The sequence below is a fragment of the Simochromis diagramma genome, unplaced genomic scaffold (genome assembly GCF_900408965.1).
Source record: "Simochromis diagramma unplaced genomic scaffold, fSimDia1.1 OVJJ01000299.1, whole genome shotgun sequence".
Lineage (NCBI taxonomy): Eukaryota > Metazoa > Chordata > Actinopteri > Cichliformes > Cichlidae > Simochromis > Simochromis diagramma.
In genome coordinates this window covers 721,744-738,249 of record NW_024386795.1, presented here as the reverse complement: position 1 = coordinate 738,249, position 16,506 = coordinate 721,744, and the positions used below count along the sequence as shown (strand labels likewise).

Here is a 16,506-nt window from a genome sequence, read left to right as displayed (position 1 = left end):
ACTTCGCTGAACCCTCGCCTTCTTCTTCTTCTTCTAAATTGGAAGCAGAAGGAGCACGAGCTGCTTTGATCTACTGAAAGGAAAAAGCAGAACATCTGAGCTGAAACCATTAAGACAGGAACAATCATTCAATGCAGTGTCTCAGGTGGCTTAGCCTGTTACAACTGTTGATACAAGCTAAATACGGTTAACACACAGTGTCAGGGAGCTCCAGTGTGGGAACTAGTGGCTTTAGGTTTGTAGTCATTTAACTTTCATCCATTCATTCATTTAATTCAGGAGGAAGAAATGTCAGGTTGATGCAGGCTGGTTACATGCATTTGGTCCCATGCTGTCTTTAACTAAATGACTTGGTTCACTTTATGGCTGGGCTGTATGTGGGGTTATATCATGTTATTTGGGCAGGAGTACCTGTCCCCTGTTAGGCTTAGAAAGTTTCTCCATAAGTAGAGTTTCTAACTCTTCTAGCACATCTGTGGCTGACAGCTTTTTGGTGGCTCTTTTTACCCCACACTGGTTGTGAGTGTGTAAATAGCCCCACTAGTTCTTTTGGGTTGCAGTTAACTTGGGAGGAAGAGGTAGGTCTGCCATGACTAGATGAATAACAATTATCTGGGATACATAAATTTCATAATGCATGCATGTATCTCTATAAACCTGCCTGAGGGCTGCCATTTTTACATTCAGTTATTTCTCTGTTGAATCTAAATAATGAATGTGTTACAGTTAAACTGACACTGGTCAGTGTAAATGGCTCATTGGGACACAGAAACCTTTAAATTAAACCCGATCACCTGATATTGAGTGTCAAACAATATCAAAGCTGTAAAAGATGTTTACAGTCAGAATTTATAAAACTATGATTGTAAATAAATTCAAACAAGTGAGCTTTTCTCTTTGTGCTGAATATCAACACTGTGATTTCTTAGACTGTAAGCTTTACTTTAGCACAACCAGTTGTAGAAGCCGTCACTCCAAATGTCTTTGATAACAAGACAAAAATACCTTTTCAGTCCACGGCCTGAAGTTCTTCTCTGACATCTTCTGCCATCAGCTTTGTCTGCTGGTTTGAAGACAATAAACCACAAAAAGATGATTTAGTCACTTTGTCTGCATCGTGCAGCTCGAATGTGTCGTGTAACGATGTTGAATAGCCGTCGTTATCCCTCTGCTGTGTCAGTAGGATTGTACTGTACAGCATCTCATTGATATGTGAGGAATGCTAATGTAAACAGACTTACATCATTAAAACATAAAGGGCAGGAGATATTTAGATATTTTTATATTTATATTACATTTTATAGCTGACGGATATTACTAAATAGATAGAATTTACTAAATAGCTGGATGAACATGAAAAATATGTCTATAATAACAAATGACCATGAGAGCCAGTAGAATTAATTCAACTGGACACTCAAAAGACGTCCTTAAATGCTCTTTAAGTGGCAGAACAGATGAACAAACAGTTAATTGCTTACTTGAGATGAAATCTGCTCAGCTACTTTGAAAACAGCTTCTAACTGGTTCCTCCTTTAACAGGATGACTGCTCAGGGGTAAGGCCATCATGCAGTCCAGCAACCTTTATGGTTCTGCTTTGATTCACCAGGAACTATTAGGGAAACCTTCCAGCGCCTCCTGTGAAAGACACAGGCATAAACACATACATTTATTAACATGTTCCACAGTCTTCCAGTTTGATTTTCTCATCCTGTGGACAACAACGTACATGGATGCAGGTTTATTGTTAACTTTTGTAAGGTTTATTTAGTGAACATATCCAGCTGCAGCTCCACTGTGATCCTGAACTGGATAAGCACTTAAGAAAATGTGTCAATAAATGGACAAACATCAACTTACTATATTTATCCAAACAGACGGGACCAATAATGCTTCACTGAGTTAGAGACTTTAATGTCTCTTCTATGTAAGAATGTCTCGTGCTGATAGACCTGCAAACTTGACAACAAAGGTTTTTCAGACTACATGTAGCTGTCCTCTATGTCAGCTCACACATTTACATTTATGTCACACTTATTTCTGCTTTCCCATTTTATAATTATTACTTACATTTTGATTAGATACCTTGAGTTTGTAAATGATCAGATTACATAATTGGAATACAATGTATCCAATTCAGGGTTGCGGGAGGATGAAGCCTATCCCAGCTGATACAGGACAAAGACAGGCTGCCAGTTTATCGCAGGGCTAACACTTAAATGTTTGATATTTCTTATAATAATCATAATTATGACTATTATTTAAAGGTTTCTTTATAAATACATTTTGATTTTTTTATAACCTCTAAAATATAAACCTGAGCTGTTTCAGATTCTGACCTCTGACCTCACTGCAGCTCCCTCTTGGAAGTACGTCTGCTTCTTGTCTTCCCCCAGTGTTGACCGCCTGCCCTTGATATCACGTACTGTACCTGAGGAACAAAAAAGGACAAACACTTGCCTTCATTTAAAAGTACATTCATACAGAGGTAATCTATGGAAACACACTAGTTCACCCTTTGGGAGAAATCAGTTCCTGTGAAACATTTCTGTAAATGAACATCATGTGGAGAATGAATCAAATGAGTTCTTCGGTGACTCAGCAGTCCCACACTGACAAATGAAATCTAGTTAAACTATTAAGCATATTTGCTCTTCTGAAATCTGTGTTAAACAACAACAAACATAAATTAGTAAAAAAATACAGCTGAGTAGAGGCTTTACAAACCACCAGCAGCCATAATGCTAAATTTTAATCTTCAAATGTTTCTGAGCCGTCTTCAACCTGCTTTTAACACATTAAAGTCCCACAGTCAATGCAGCCTGACTCAATCCTAGATGTTCAGCACACAGAGACACAGAGGTGCCGTTTAAAGTTTAGTGATAACCTGAGTCACTGATCATTTGCAGTATTACAGAGTCTGGCAGTCTTTGCATGATGTCCACGTCACTGTAAGTTTCTAGCTGACTCTCAGGTGTGACAGGTGTGTCAGCAGGAAAGAGTAATAATAACCTGCATCCTGAGGTTTGTCATGCAGGATTAAAGGAGCCAGGCTTTGTTCACACAGCTAGGATTGTATTTTACACTGACCCTGGGTCAGTATAAGTATCATACAGTTTAAACGAAGCACTGAAACTTGCACATATTTATTACAGATGCACTGAAGCTAATCGAGATATTTGCTGTCAATCTGTGGCTGCGATTAAACACTTTACTAAAAACTTTATTAACTAGTAACTTCATCAGTCATGACAGAAGCTAATATTTCTGTGCTAACATCGTTTAACCAGTAACAGCTTTACTCCAATATAAGCTAACGTTTACACCGTAACTTTAAGCTAGCACCATAAAGACGGTAAAACACGTAATAACATCTACAAATGCATCTTAAAGCTGTTATATTAGCACTCGGTGTATTACTAACATAACCACATTAACATTATCGACACTCGCTGCCTTTTAATGGTCATTCGATAAATGCTGTCCGTTTAAATGGTCTTACCTGTACACACTGCATATCCACCGGATTCCAGCCAGAGTGGATTCTGGAGTCTTCCACGCTCCTGTTAGTGATCCTCCATCTGGATGGATGAGAACAACCTTCTGAACAATCTAGCAGGAGATGGCCCATATCTATGGGACTGATTTGTGCTAATAAGGCCCATTGTATGGACTGATAACAGCCGAAGCGGGTGAATAAACCCAGTAGCTAGCTGTGCCATTACCCAGCATACATCACTCCCTCCGTAAACGCAATAAACGATACAAAAGCATCGTTCTACCTGTTTTTCAGGTAGTTGTTTACATTATATAATTTATTGTGTTCTGTATACGTCACTACAATGTGATTTGGAAAATGTCTAAATATACCGACAACAGGCACTTCCGCAGCAATCTCTTCAATCGGAGGACCCTTCACGTCAATTCCCGACGCGAGGGGGGTACCCTGCGCGTCCATAAGTGCAGCAGAGGGAGCCTGACCATGCGTCACACGTTTGACGAGTTGGGAGTGAGAACGTGTTGCGGGAGCAGGTGGAGAAGAGAAATGAAAATCAGAAAGCATGACAGAACATGTGTGTGGATTAGAGGGAGATAGATGCAAGGAACAGAGAGTGAACATGAGTCTGAATACCTTGTTTCAACCATCCAAAGCAACAACCAGTGCACAAGTGAGGTGAAGAGAGTGCAGGCAGGACATCACTGTGACTTGTGACAGAAGTTTAAAAGATAGCCGATTGCAATTCATGGTTTGTGATCTATTCTAGTTCATTATGAAAATCTTAACCAACTCTGCCCCCTGCCTTTTGTTAGTACCACCATCTACAAAGTTGTTTCATCATGCTAAGTGCATTTGGAAGTGACTGACTTTGAAGCCTAATACTGCACTGCCATGACTGTATTTGTAAGAAGTGCCAGTGGCATTGAGTGTCCTTAAACATAACCGTGGAATTTTCTTCTACATATTCTATCAAAATGCATTTTCCAGTTGTTCACTGACCAGTCCAGAAAAATGACCACTAAAATGATCACAGTTGTTGTGATGTATTTCATTACAAAGGATTGATATAATAGAGTAACACTGGTTCCTATCTACAGTTTTTCAGTTTCAGGCTAATGCAGCACCCCCTCATTGTAAACATTTTTCTCATTGTGCATTTGCACAGAGCCAATCACTAAACATCTCCATGAAATCTTAGTGTGAGCCGAGTTGTTTTGTCAATATCAGATGGTTGGTGGGCCTTAGACTTGGCATCATATTTTACCCTGAGAGAGAGAAGTGGGAGTGTATGGGGTTGACGGTGTGGGTGTTTGATGCCCTCCATCTTTCTCTGTCAGCGTGGCTTCTCCTCTGTATCTAATCCTGTCAATGCACCAGCTGCACACAGAATAGCATCTCCTAAGGCATAAAACACTTCTCTCAGATGCTCCCCCAAAACTCTCCTCTGTCACCCACCCATCGACTCACCCTGCTCTAGCGGGTACCTCAATGTCCAGGCTGTAGTCGGCAAATTTGACTTCACACTACTAGAAATATTGCAGTGACAGCTGTGTTTTTCTCTTCAGGAATTCTGGCTTTATTTGGTCTGCTTCACCAAGCCAACACTAAATGACAAGCTGACAGTCAAACACACTCATTGACAGTGAAAGTGACATTTGAGTGAAATTTCAACAGGCCCAGAGTCCAGCGTACCTGTGTCTGCACAGGCTATCTAAAGCTGGGTTCATAGGAGTCTGTTGTTCCTTTATATGTCCTTCATATTTGGCTGTGTTGTAAGTTTATGCTCAAAGGCACAGCATACAGAATTCTGCTACTATGTGTTAAATAGTCTCAGAGGCACCTTTGCATAGTCTGCAATATGGTCCTGTTAGTGGTTCTAGACCTATGACCTTTTCTTGTGCTACCAAAACCTGAGTCTCTGTGCTGTCCTATGATGACTTTTTCTAGCTACATGTAGGATTTTCTGATGTCAGCCATTTCCTCCATCTGTTGACGGCGCACCCATGCAGGGGCTTGGTTTGTTTCCTCCTCCTGTTCTTCATTCCTTGTCATTCATATTGTCCCTGTTAGCCTGTGGGACGCCCACCTCTGTTCTGTATATTCACTATTCTGTTTTCTGGCAACTCCAACCCATTAGTCTAAATCATCATCCCTGTCTTTGCAACCATTCAGCTACACTTATTCAGTCCACATGACATCCCAAATAAAATGTCTTCACTGTAGATACTGGTGAGATGGATCAGTGAGCCAAAGTCCTGCTCTCTCCTGGGATACATTTTGATGCAAACTGTGTACATGAAGTGTTGGATGGTCACTCCACTCCTGAATCTATATCTGAAGTTAATCAGTAACGGCTGGTAGGGGTTTGAGACCTGTGTAGAACAACAGTGGGGACAGTGCATGACCTTCATATATTTCTTCATATATTTCACACTTGATGGAGACTTGTTTGGTTGGCTTTGAGTTAGTGCATTATTGTACAGTGCCAAACACAGTAGTATTGATGTGTGGGACATTGAGTCATAAGCTTTCGTGTAGTCAATCCAGGTAGTCCTCGGGTTGGTCTCACTAGTCTTTGACTTCTGGTGTTCTGCTCTATCAACCAGAAGTTGGTACTTAGGCATTGTGGTGTTTTTTTCCCCAATGTCTTACCAAATGCCTACTCAGATGCAGGTTATCAACCAGTATTTCGATGGTGTTTTAGTTTGTGGGGATCCTTCTTTATCAGGATTGTTCTGCCCAGTGTTAGCCATTTCAGATGAGTGCTTGCAGTTTGCAGCCTCCTTATTTGTGCTGCCAGGTGATCATAAAGGGCCGCTAGCTACTTCTTGTAGTCCCTCTTTTGTCCCTCTTTTGGGGGGAAACTCCCACTGGGTTTAAATCTGGTACTCTCCGCCTTAGAACTGAAGAAGCTTCTCAGATGAGAGGTGAAACGTCTTCAAGCAACTTAAAGACGTCCTTTTCTTTCCAAGCTCCTTAGACAACAATGACCTGGATGACAGAACCTTCACAGAAACACATATATATAGCAGTATTTGGATGAGATAGGATTAACTACTTATACGGCTGTGTTATACATTAAAAATGTATAATTGTATAAAAAGGAAATATTTAAAATGCAATACTTTCAGACATCTGTAGTTAAATAATAATAGATCAATTCATAAAGATGTACAATTGTTACTTATATGTTTGAAATAAAGATTGGTTGATTGTATTTACATTTATTTATTTGCTTCCTTTTATTTCTGGGTTTTTAATTAAAAGGTCTTAATTAACCTAAGCAACCTAAGACTGAATACTTCAATGACTGTATAATGTCAGAAGAAGCAACCTGAACAAATGGGCTCATCTAAGTCTATTGTGGAATTAAATGGCTGTTGATTAAAGAATAAGGGAAAGGAAAAAATGCCTGGTCATTGAATGGAATCCAGTTAAACACATTCAGAGAGAAACATCAATATTTGTCATGTAGGGATGCTGCACTGTCAAGAGCTCATTAACAAGGTCTGCGTCAGGTGTTGAGGAACAAGGACACACTGATGAGAAATGGACTACTGGACAAGGAGGCATACAGTGGGGCAAAAAAGTATTTAGTCAGCCACCGATTGTGCAAGTTCCCCCACTTAAAATGATGACAGAGGTCAGTAATTTGCACCAGAGGTACACTTCAACTGTGAGAGACAGAATGTGAAAAAAAAATCCATGAATTCACATGGTAGGATTTGTAAAGAATTTATTCGTAAATTAGGGTGGAAAATAAGTATTTGGTCACCTCAAACAAGGAAAATCTCTGGCTCTCACAGACCTGTAACGTCTTCTGTAAGAAGCTTTTCTGTCCCCCACTCGTTACCTGTATGAATGGCACCTGTTTGAACTCATCATCTGTATAAAAGACACCTGTCCACAGCCTCAAACAGTCAGACTCCAAACTCCGCCATGGCCAAGACCAAAGAGCTTTCGAAGGACACCAGGAAAAGTATTGTAGACCTGCACCAGACTGGGAAGAGTGAATCTACAATAGGCAAGCAGCTTGGTGTGAAAAAATCAACTGTGGGAGCAATCATCAGAAAATGGAAGACATACAAGACCACTGATAATCTCCCTCGATCTGGGGCTCCACGCAAGATCTCATCCCGTGGGGTCAAAATGATCATGAGAACTGTGAGCAAAGATCCCAGAACCACATGGGGGGACCTGGTGAATGACCTGCAGAGAGCTGGGACCAAAGTAACAAAGGTCACCATCAGTAACACACTACAACGGCAGGGAATCAAATCCCGCAGTGCCAGACGTGTTCTGCTGCTGAAGCCAGTGCATGTCCAGGCCCGTCTGAAGTTTGCCAGAGAGCACATGGATGATACAGCAGAGGATTGGGAGAATGTCATGTGGTCAGATGAAACCAAAGTAGAACTTTTTGGTATAAACTCAACTCGTCGTGTTTGGAGGAAGAAGAATACTGAGTTGCATCCCAAGAACACCATACCTACTGTGAAGCATGGGGGTGGAAACATCATGCTATGGGGCTGTTTTTCTGCCAAGGGGACAGGACGACTGATCCGTGTTAAGGACAGAATGAATGGGGCCATGTATCGTGAGATTTTGAGCCAAAACCTCCTTCCATCAGTGAGAACTTTGAAGATGAAACGAGGCTGGGTCTTCCAACATGACAATGATCCAAAACACACCGCCCGGGCAACAAAGGAGTGGCTCCGTAAGAAGCATTTGAAAGTCCTGGAGTGGCCTAGCCAGTCTCCAGACCTCAACCCCATAGAAAATCTGTGGCGGGAGTTGAAAGTCCGTGTTGCTCGGCGACAGCCCCAAAACATCACTGCTCTCGAGAAGATCTGCATGGAGGAATGGGCCAAAATACCAGCTACTGTGTGTGCAAACCTGGTAAAGACCTATAGTAAACGTTTGACCTCTGTTATTGCCAACAAAGGTTATGTTACAAAGTATTGAGTTGTATTTTTGTTATTGACCAAATACTTATTTTCCACCCTGATTTACGAATAAATTCTTTACAAATCCTACCATGTGGATTCATGGATTTTTTTTTTCACATCTGTCTCTCACAGTTGAAGTGTACCTCTGGTGCAAATTACTGACCTCTGCCATCATTTTAGATGGGGGAACTTGCACAATCGGTGGCTGACTAAATACTTTTTTGCCCCACTGTAAGTGGACAAGGGATAAGAAGAGGGGGCAATGCTACTACACGTATAATTCCAGCAAAAGGGGTTATATGAGGAGAATGAAGACCCTATAAATTCTTCAACACTGTACATCTAGACCAATATGGAAACAACTAGAGGCTCATTGGTCTTGTATCTGGAAGAAACAACTGCTATGACAACTGGAGACTGACAAGGTACAACATAACTGCTATAGCAACGGGAACCAGGATGTTAAGTCAGGAGGGCGATATCATCGATCCCACCCTCGAGATTGGGTACCAAGCCCCAAGAACAACTGGTGCACTGACACCATTGAAAGTGACAGCAGCTGAACTGAAAGAGAGTATCATGGCTAGGGTGGAAACCTGGACCATCTGTGATCAATTGCCATATTATCTGAAGTACCCTTTGTGATATGTGAAGGCAGCTTTACGAATGATCACTACTGTGACCCTCATTGAAACGGAGCAGGTGATCTACACCAGTGATCCTTAAGATGCTTGACTACAAGATGAAAAGCCACTAGGACCAGAACAACTCTATAGAGAAAGTGACTGTATGCCAAGAACAAGATAGCATGGAGGGAAGTTAGTCAACTTTTAAAATTGCAAAAAGGTATGATGAAGAAAGGGGTGCCTAAGAACAGATTGTCCATAACTGCACTCTTAGAAACTGTCAAGCAAAGGCTCACAGCCTTGGCAAACTGCTTGAAGAGGTATACCAAGAAGATAGAAACCAGAAAAACAAACCATATGTTCCCCACTTAATCAACCAAGGTGTACTCTCAGTGGCAGTGGAACAATATGAGAACAGCTCCAATGTGAAGCGTTGGACAGTACCAGGCCCCGACATGATTCACTCCTGCTAGCTAATAAAAGCTTAGTACACTCATTGAACTCACTCAAGACTGGTTACAGAGACCAACTAGAGAATGAAGCAATTGTTGACCACTTCCTCTACATGGATGACATGAAACTGAATGCCAGGAGTGAATGAGACATTGATTCACTGATCCACACCACTAGGATCTACAGCAATCAGAATGTCAACAGGACAGGAAAAATGTTGTTGTATTGTAACAAAGAGAGGAAAGGTAGAACTGAGGAGACAGTACTACCAGAAGGCCACATTGCAGACATAGAGGTAGCTATAAGTACTTTGGAATCCCACAGGCAAATGGGAACCATTAATGTGCCGCTAGGAAAGCACCAAGACAGGTCCTGAGAAGGACTAGTGAATGTCAGAACTACTCTCCAGGATGAAACAAGAAAGATCCATTAGTACATCAGAAAGATCGGTTTAGTAAATACCTGCATAGAATGAAGAGGAAGAAGAAGAGAAACTAACATGAAAGGACAGGCCCTTGCATGCATATACCTCTAGCAGATAGAAGATGTGGCTGGTATCAAGAAATCCTACCAATGGCTGGACAAAGGTGGACTGACAGCACAGAGGCTCTAATCAGGGCAGCACACGACCAAGCTCTAAGTACAAGACTGATAGAGGCTGGGTTCTACCATACCAAGCAAGACCCCAGGTGCAGGCTGTGCAATGATGGCCATGAGAGAATTCGGCACATAACAGGAGGTGGACATAGTAGCGGTGGACAAGCCTTTGCCACTCACTTCACCAATACCACGTCCAGAGCCTCCAGAGAGAGCTCACCAAGCTTCTATGAGGATTCTCTAGTCAGTTGGAAAAGAGTTTCTGTTTGAACCAGTATTTTCTGGTATTCAGACAACAACCTCACACTTTTGCTTCTGAAAACACCAAGATAGCTTTTTTTAGTAACATTATTAGGTAGTTGTATGTTGAGATCAGCACATGCTGTTTTGAAGACTCACCTGAAACTCTGTTATAATTATGCCATTATCAAATTTAGCAGCTGTGTTGAGCCCCAACACAGCTGCTCAAAAACTTCCTTATGTAAGTGCACAGTTGCAAAAGAGGTGGGTTGGGAGGAAAAGGCTCTGAGAACAACGTTTCCTCATGGTTTGCTCATGGCAGCACAGGACCAAGCTCTAAGTACAAGACTGATAGAGGCTGGGCTCTACCATAATTTCAAGAGAAAATTAGCAGGGAAAGAATTACCAGAAGCAGTAGACTCTTTAATTTCGTGTGTACCTGTCGTGGTGGAAAGTCTGCAACCTAGGTGTTTGAGTTTATTTTGGGGATTTTTGTCTCTTTTCAGGTATCATGTTCCATGTTTCATTTCCACGTGTTCTGTGTTCAGTATTTAGTGTTTAGTATTTAGTTATAGTTTGCCCAGTCTAGTTTTATTAGTTAAACCTGTTTCACCTCTTGTTTGTATTTTCGTTCAGCCTTTAAACTGCCGACCTCTCGCCTTCAAGTGTCTGCATTTAGCTCCTCATCATCTTTCTACACAGCAGACCCATAACAGTATCAATTCAATTCAATTTTATTTATATAGCACCAAATCACAACAAAAGTCGCCTCAAGGTGCTTCACAGCTTCATAGGTATCAGGAGGAAACATCACAGTCAGGAATACAGCCAGCCCGAAATGATCCTGACTTTTGGTGGGACATCTGTGGAAGTTGGAACATGCCTCCCCCTTAGATTGAAAGGATCTGGTGCTTCCGGAGGGTTCAGCCCATTTACTTTCTTTTTGATGGATGGAAAGCACGAGAAAGGAAGCGGTCCAAACTGACCATGGCAAATGGCGGCCAACACCCAGCATTAGTTGTTTCTCCCCTCCTTCAGATTGTGCAGATAAAACTAATGACATGACAGGAAATATACGGGAGGAGACATTTTAATGCAGAAATGTGAAACACCACCTTTACACAAGTCACAATCAAATTTTTGTGCACTTAAATTCTGCAAAAAGGGAATGTTATGTGTAGTCAGTAGTGTGTATGCTGCTGGCTTCTGATAGTGAAAGCACAGAAAGTCATAACCGTGGCATCATATCTGCCTGCCCTCTGACATTGTTCCCCCTTCTCTTCCGATGCCTATTGTGTCTTCTTTGAGAGCCAGCTGTTTCTTAACTTTGGAGTTTACTATTAGCATCAATAGGCTGCTCCTCAGGGAACCATAGCTGCAGAGGGTGAAGTGATAGAGAGGAAAGAAAGGAGGATGTGTTGTTGGGGTTTTTGTGTGGAAAACAACAGTTTTCTTCCAACATTGTCACAGTATAATAAAAGCTAAATGCCTGCAAGTCAGTCTCAGGAAGAATACTTTCTCTCAGAAGGCATGTGTGCTGTGTGTCATCAGTGCATTTGCACTGTGTGTGTGTCCTGTCTGAGGGTGGATGCTCATACATTTGGCTGTTCCTCCAGGAGCACTTTAAAACTGTATTTTTCTCCCTTTGTTATTCTCTTGTTTTGGCTCGTCTTTTCTTCCTTTTGTCATTTTTGCTCTTTGCTGTTGGCTTATCCCCCCACCTCCCCCCACACCTTCCCTCCATCCCCTTCTTTTAACACTCAGATTAAAGGAATGATGCAAACTCCTCTTCTGTTTCTCATGCTTGATCCTTTCTGAGCAAGTCAACTTGCCAGCGGCCCCTGGAAGTCAAGAAAGCATCTTTTTATAGCTGATGTAAAAACAAGCAGCAGCACATATGATTTTATTATCCCTGTGAAAAACAAAATAAGGCATTAAGCTATGCATACATTCCTGCCTGCAATTTCAGGTCACTGTGTGTCATTAAAGATGTTCCTCCAGAGTTTTTAAAACACACACAGTGTGTACGTGTGTTGTGCAGAATGCAAACAAGTGAAATAGTGCTTTTAATAACCCCCTAAACCCAAACACTGTGTTCCTGTCATAAACACCTGGCTTTTATGCTTTAACAACAGTTGGCAAACATGCACATGGAGCTCAGAATTTGAGTGGCAACCTGGAAAGCTTTTTTTGTGTATTCCCTCTTATTGTCAGATAGATGCACAGTTACACTTGTGTGTGTGTTTGTGTGGGATTTGGAGAGTATGTGTGAGGACAGATGCTACAGACCAATTAGAGCACACGGACATTCAGCCATGGGACTTAGCTTCACTTGACACATGGAACGATGGAGGAAAAGCAGGCTTCGAAGGAGACGAGGGGTTTGATCAGATGAAGAAAATCTAGGTCAGCCACACAGTACCTACGCTTCAGCTAATCAAGAGGTCACAGAGAAAAAAATGTGATGCTATCTGAAACCACAACAAATGCACTCTCCTAAGAACCTAAAGAGACTCTGAATCCACATAAAAACTAAATATTTGAACAGTTACTGAAATTGTTACAGAGTCGACACATTTAGAGGCAAGCCTCAAATTACAGGCCGTCATTGGTTGTTGAACATGTATCCATCCACCCCTCCAAATCACTAATGTCTGGTCCTGTGGAGCACTGAGAGACATAATCACGTGAAAATCACCAAAAACACCTCACCTAGGACACCTGATGTGGCTGTCTATACTGAGTCTAACAATCCTCAAGTCTTCTGTGTTATTAGGTGATTTAAGATTCAATTGGAGAGCCTTCAGATCACCTTTGGTATGCCTTTTTGACAGGGTTGGAAGAGAGATGACAGGAATGAGATGGAGAGAACTTTCTCTCTCCTTCAGATTTGGAAAATCAGACAAGACAGGTTAAACATCCCACAGAGGACAACCAATAAGAACAAGAGACAACAACAAGGCAGAACCCGGCAGAGAGGAGGACACAGAGACAGGTGATCGAGGGTGTTGGCATACTGTGTGAAGACATGGTTAGGGGAGTTGTGACATCTTGTTAGAGCAGATATTTCAAAGCCCACAGAGCTCTTTGTCACTTTATCGGCGTGAGAGACTGTTAATAAAGTGGAACTCTGAGTATTTGCCTTTAAAATGTCCTGCGACCCTTTTATTGGGCCCGTTGCTGTATTTGTTGATGACTGATGCACATGACGTCAGTGTTTAGAATAAAAATCCCAGGGAAAATTCTTGCCCACATAAATACCTTTACCTCTACCTTTCAAATGCATCTGTAGCTACACCATTGTGGCAGTCTGTCTCCCTTCCTGGGGTATCACTTAATTACAGTAGTGCAGTGGCTCGGTGATTAGCTGGACTTTAAGGGCCTTGCTGTGCAGAGTTTGTTCTCCAGGAGCTCCAGTTTCTCCAGGACAGTGCAACTTATCCTGTCCACATAGACACAAAGACTACGAGACACATTTATCCATATATTCGTGCAGTGCTTTATTCTATGCATGGAAATGCACACACCACATCTTTATGCACACCACATATAGAGCTAATTTAGAATCATCAATGAACCTAAATAAAAATGCATCTTTATATTTTTATACTGTGGGAGGAAGGCCACACACACTGGGTACAGGGCACTGCGTCACTGGGCACTGCATCACTGGGATTAGACCTTCTGATGGGAATGTGCATGTACGTGCATGTGTGTATGTGCGCGCGTGTGTGTACATGTGCGTGCATGTGTGTATGCATGCGTGTGTGTGTGTGTGTACGTGTGCGTGCATGTGTGTGTGTGGTATCCCGAGGTTCTTTGACAGTCAGTTCGACTTGTGGGAGGGACTTCTCCCTAACACCACAGGGCTTTTCAGTCACAGCACAGCTCACTGCCTGAAGGTCACATTGTCTCTTACTCATTCTCCTGTCATCACTTAGTTTTTCTTCCTTTTTATCCATCTTTCAATCACTTCTTCCTTCGTGTCTCACCTCAGCCTCTGTTCCCCTCCATTTTCTTCCCTTCCCTCTCTCTAATGAGGTACTGTGGAGGGAAAGCATATGCTCAGTTAGCAGCTGAAGTTTGGCAGGAGGGAATGAGCTGCCACCAGTTTCCTGTTTCCTCTGTTTTCTCTGCACAACATAAGCACAGCCATGGCTCTGACTGAATACTGCCATCTTTGCATGAGATTATGAGTGAGCGAGCTATTTTGAAACCTCCAACATTAACAGCTGATGTAAAAATATGCAGGTGTGTCTCTGTAAATATACATGTGGACAGAAACATAGATGCAAATTTCAGTTTCTGCATTAGAGTTACTGGTGCCATCTCATATATCCACTGCTGCCTGAAAATGAAATGGTAGAAGGCAAAAGAAAAGAGGAAAGATTATTGTGAATTTGTAAAGTGAGCTGGAATTTGATCTGTTTGTCTTTGTTTCATGAGGTAGTTTCTTAAATAATCAGGTCCCATCTTATCTTAATGACCTTGTAGTACCATATCACCCTATTAGAGCACTTCGCTCTCACACTGCAGGCCTACTTGTTGTTCCTAGAGTATTTAAAAGTAGAATGGGAGGCAGAGCCTTCAGTTTTCAGACCCCTCTTCTGTGGAACCAGCTGATTGTTGCTGATTGTTGGGGTTTTCTTTGTATTATTGTGGGGTCTTTAGCTCACAATATAAAGTCAAGTGGGTTTATTGTCATTTCAGCCATGTGCAGTGGTACACAGTGAAGTGAGATAACATTCCTCCAAGTCCATGGTGCTACAAATGACAGGCAATCAACACAGTCAGTAGCGGTTTTTGATACGGGCGACATGGGCCATTGGGCATCGTGTAGTCCGTGCTGCAGGTTGAATGGACTGCCATACCTGTGATGTGTCTGTGAGCGAGGAGGGAGAAAAAGGAAAAGTACGAGCTGTCACGGAGCAGAAACGGGAGCTGGAAGCATGTAAATATAATAATAACCACTGCAGCCAAACAGAGAGCCTGACGAGCCCAGCTGTAAGTAAGCTATTAAGACTCGACTGTACACCGTGTTCGTGTTTTCCTCAGAAACAATAAGTTCCGTTGGAGCAGCCTTTCAACGCCTCTCTCTGTCTCTCGCTAGCAAAGTTGACCCAGACAACAAAGTAAAGCTAGTTTTCAGCTACGAGCCCGACACGAACCCGACGTATTAGTCAGAGGTCCCTTTACTACGGTTCGGAGTCGCGGACCTTCAGTAATAGTAATAAATCACACAGCAATAGTACATTCACGTAGTTGTAAAATGCATGATAATTAAGCAATCCAAAGTATTCAGAATAGTTACTCTCACTGAGTAACGTAACGGAATACGTTACAAAATACATTTTGGGGCATGTATTCTGTAATCTGTAGTGGAATACATTTTAACAGTAACCTTCCCAACACTGCTGACGGCTTGGGGGAAGAAAGTGTTCCACAGTCTGGTAGTGAGTGCTCGAATACTCTGGCACCTCTTTCCAGAAGACAGCAGGGTGAAGAGTGTGTGTGTGAGGGGTGTGTGGGGTCTAGGCTTGGTATCGTCACAGATTTCTAGAATCAATTCAATTTAATTCGATCCACGATTCAGAATCAGAATCAGAATACTTTATTGATCCCTGGGGGAAATTATTTTTTGTTACAGTGCTCCATTATAAACCAACATTAAGACAAGACAGACAATACGCTAACTAAGAATAGTGCAATATATACATATATATACATACATACATACATAAGTCACTCATAAATAAATAGCTGGAAAAGAAACATGTGTAGTTGTAGCAGTAACCAGTGTGTTAAGTGGATGCGTTGTACAGGGAGATGGCCACAGGCAGGAAAGATTTCCTGTGTCGTTCAGTGGTGCTTTTCGGTAATCTCAGTCTCTCACTGAACGTGCTCCTGTGACTGACCAGCATGTCATGGAGTGGGTGGGAGGTGTTATCCAACATTGTCTTTATCTTGGACAGCGATTTGATCGATTCGATTTGAATCGGGGAAAGTCTGAAATATTATAATTCTGATCATTTATCATTACATATTTATATCTTTCTATCTATAAAAAGAAAGCTGACACTTGTGAGACTTCATCAGAGGTGTGAGCATCACAGCAGATGCCTTTGTGTCAAAGTAACTGAGGAT

General features: G+C 41.9%; 1 long non-coding RNA gene across 2 annotated transcripts; it reads right to left on the bottom strand.

Annotated features, from left to right (window-relative positions):
- Window positions 1-24: 24 nt before the first annotated feature.
- LOC120729288 lies at window positions 25-4,038 on the bottom strand. 2 transcript variants are annotated; one of them, XR_005694882.1, is made up of 6 exons: window positions 3,872-4,038; window positions 3,504-3,582; window positions 2,341-2,432; window positions 1,482-1,639; window positions 1,006-1,063; window positions 25-73 (listed from the first exon to the last, which is right to left on the bottom strand). It is a non-coding gene; the product is annotated as an uncharacterized LOC120729288 (long non-coding RNA). The 2 variants fall into 2 exon arrangements; XR_005694883.1 differs by having other exon boundaries at window positions 29-70.
- Between the last annotated feature and the right edge of the window lie 12,468 nt (window positions 4,039-16,506).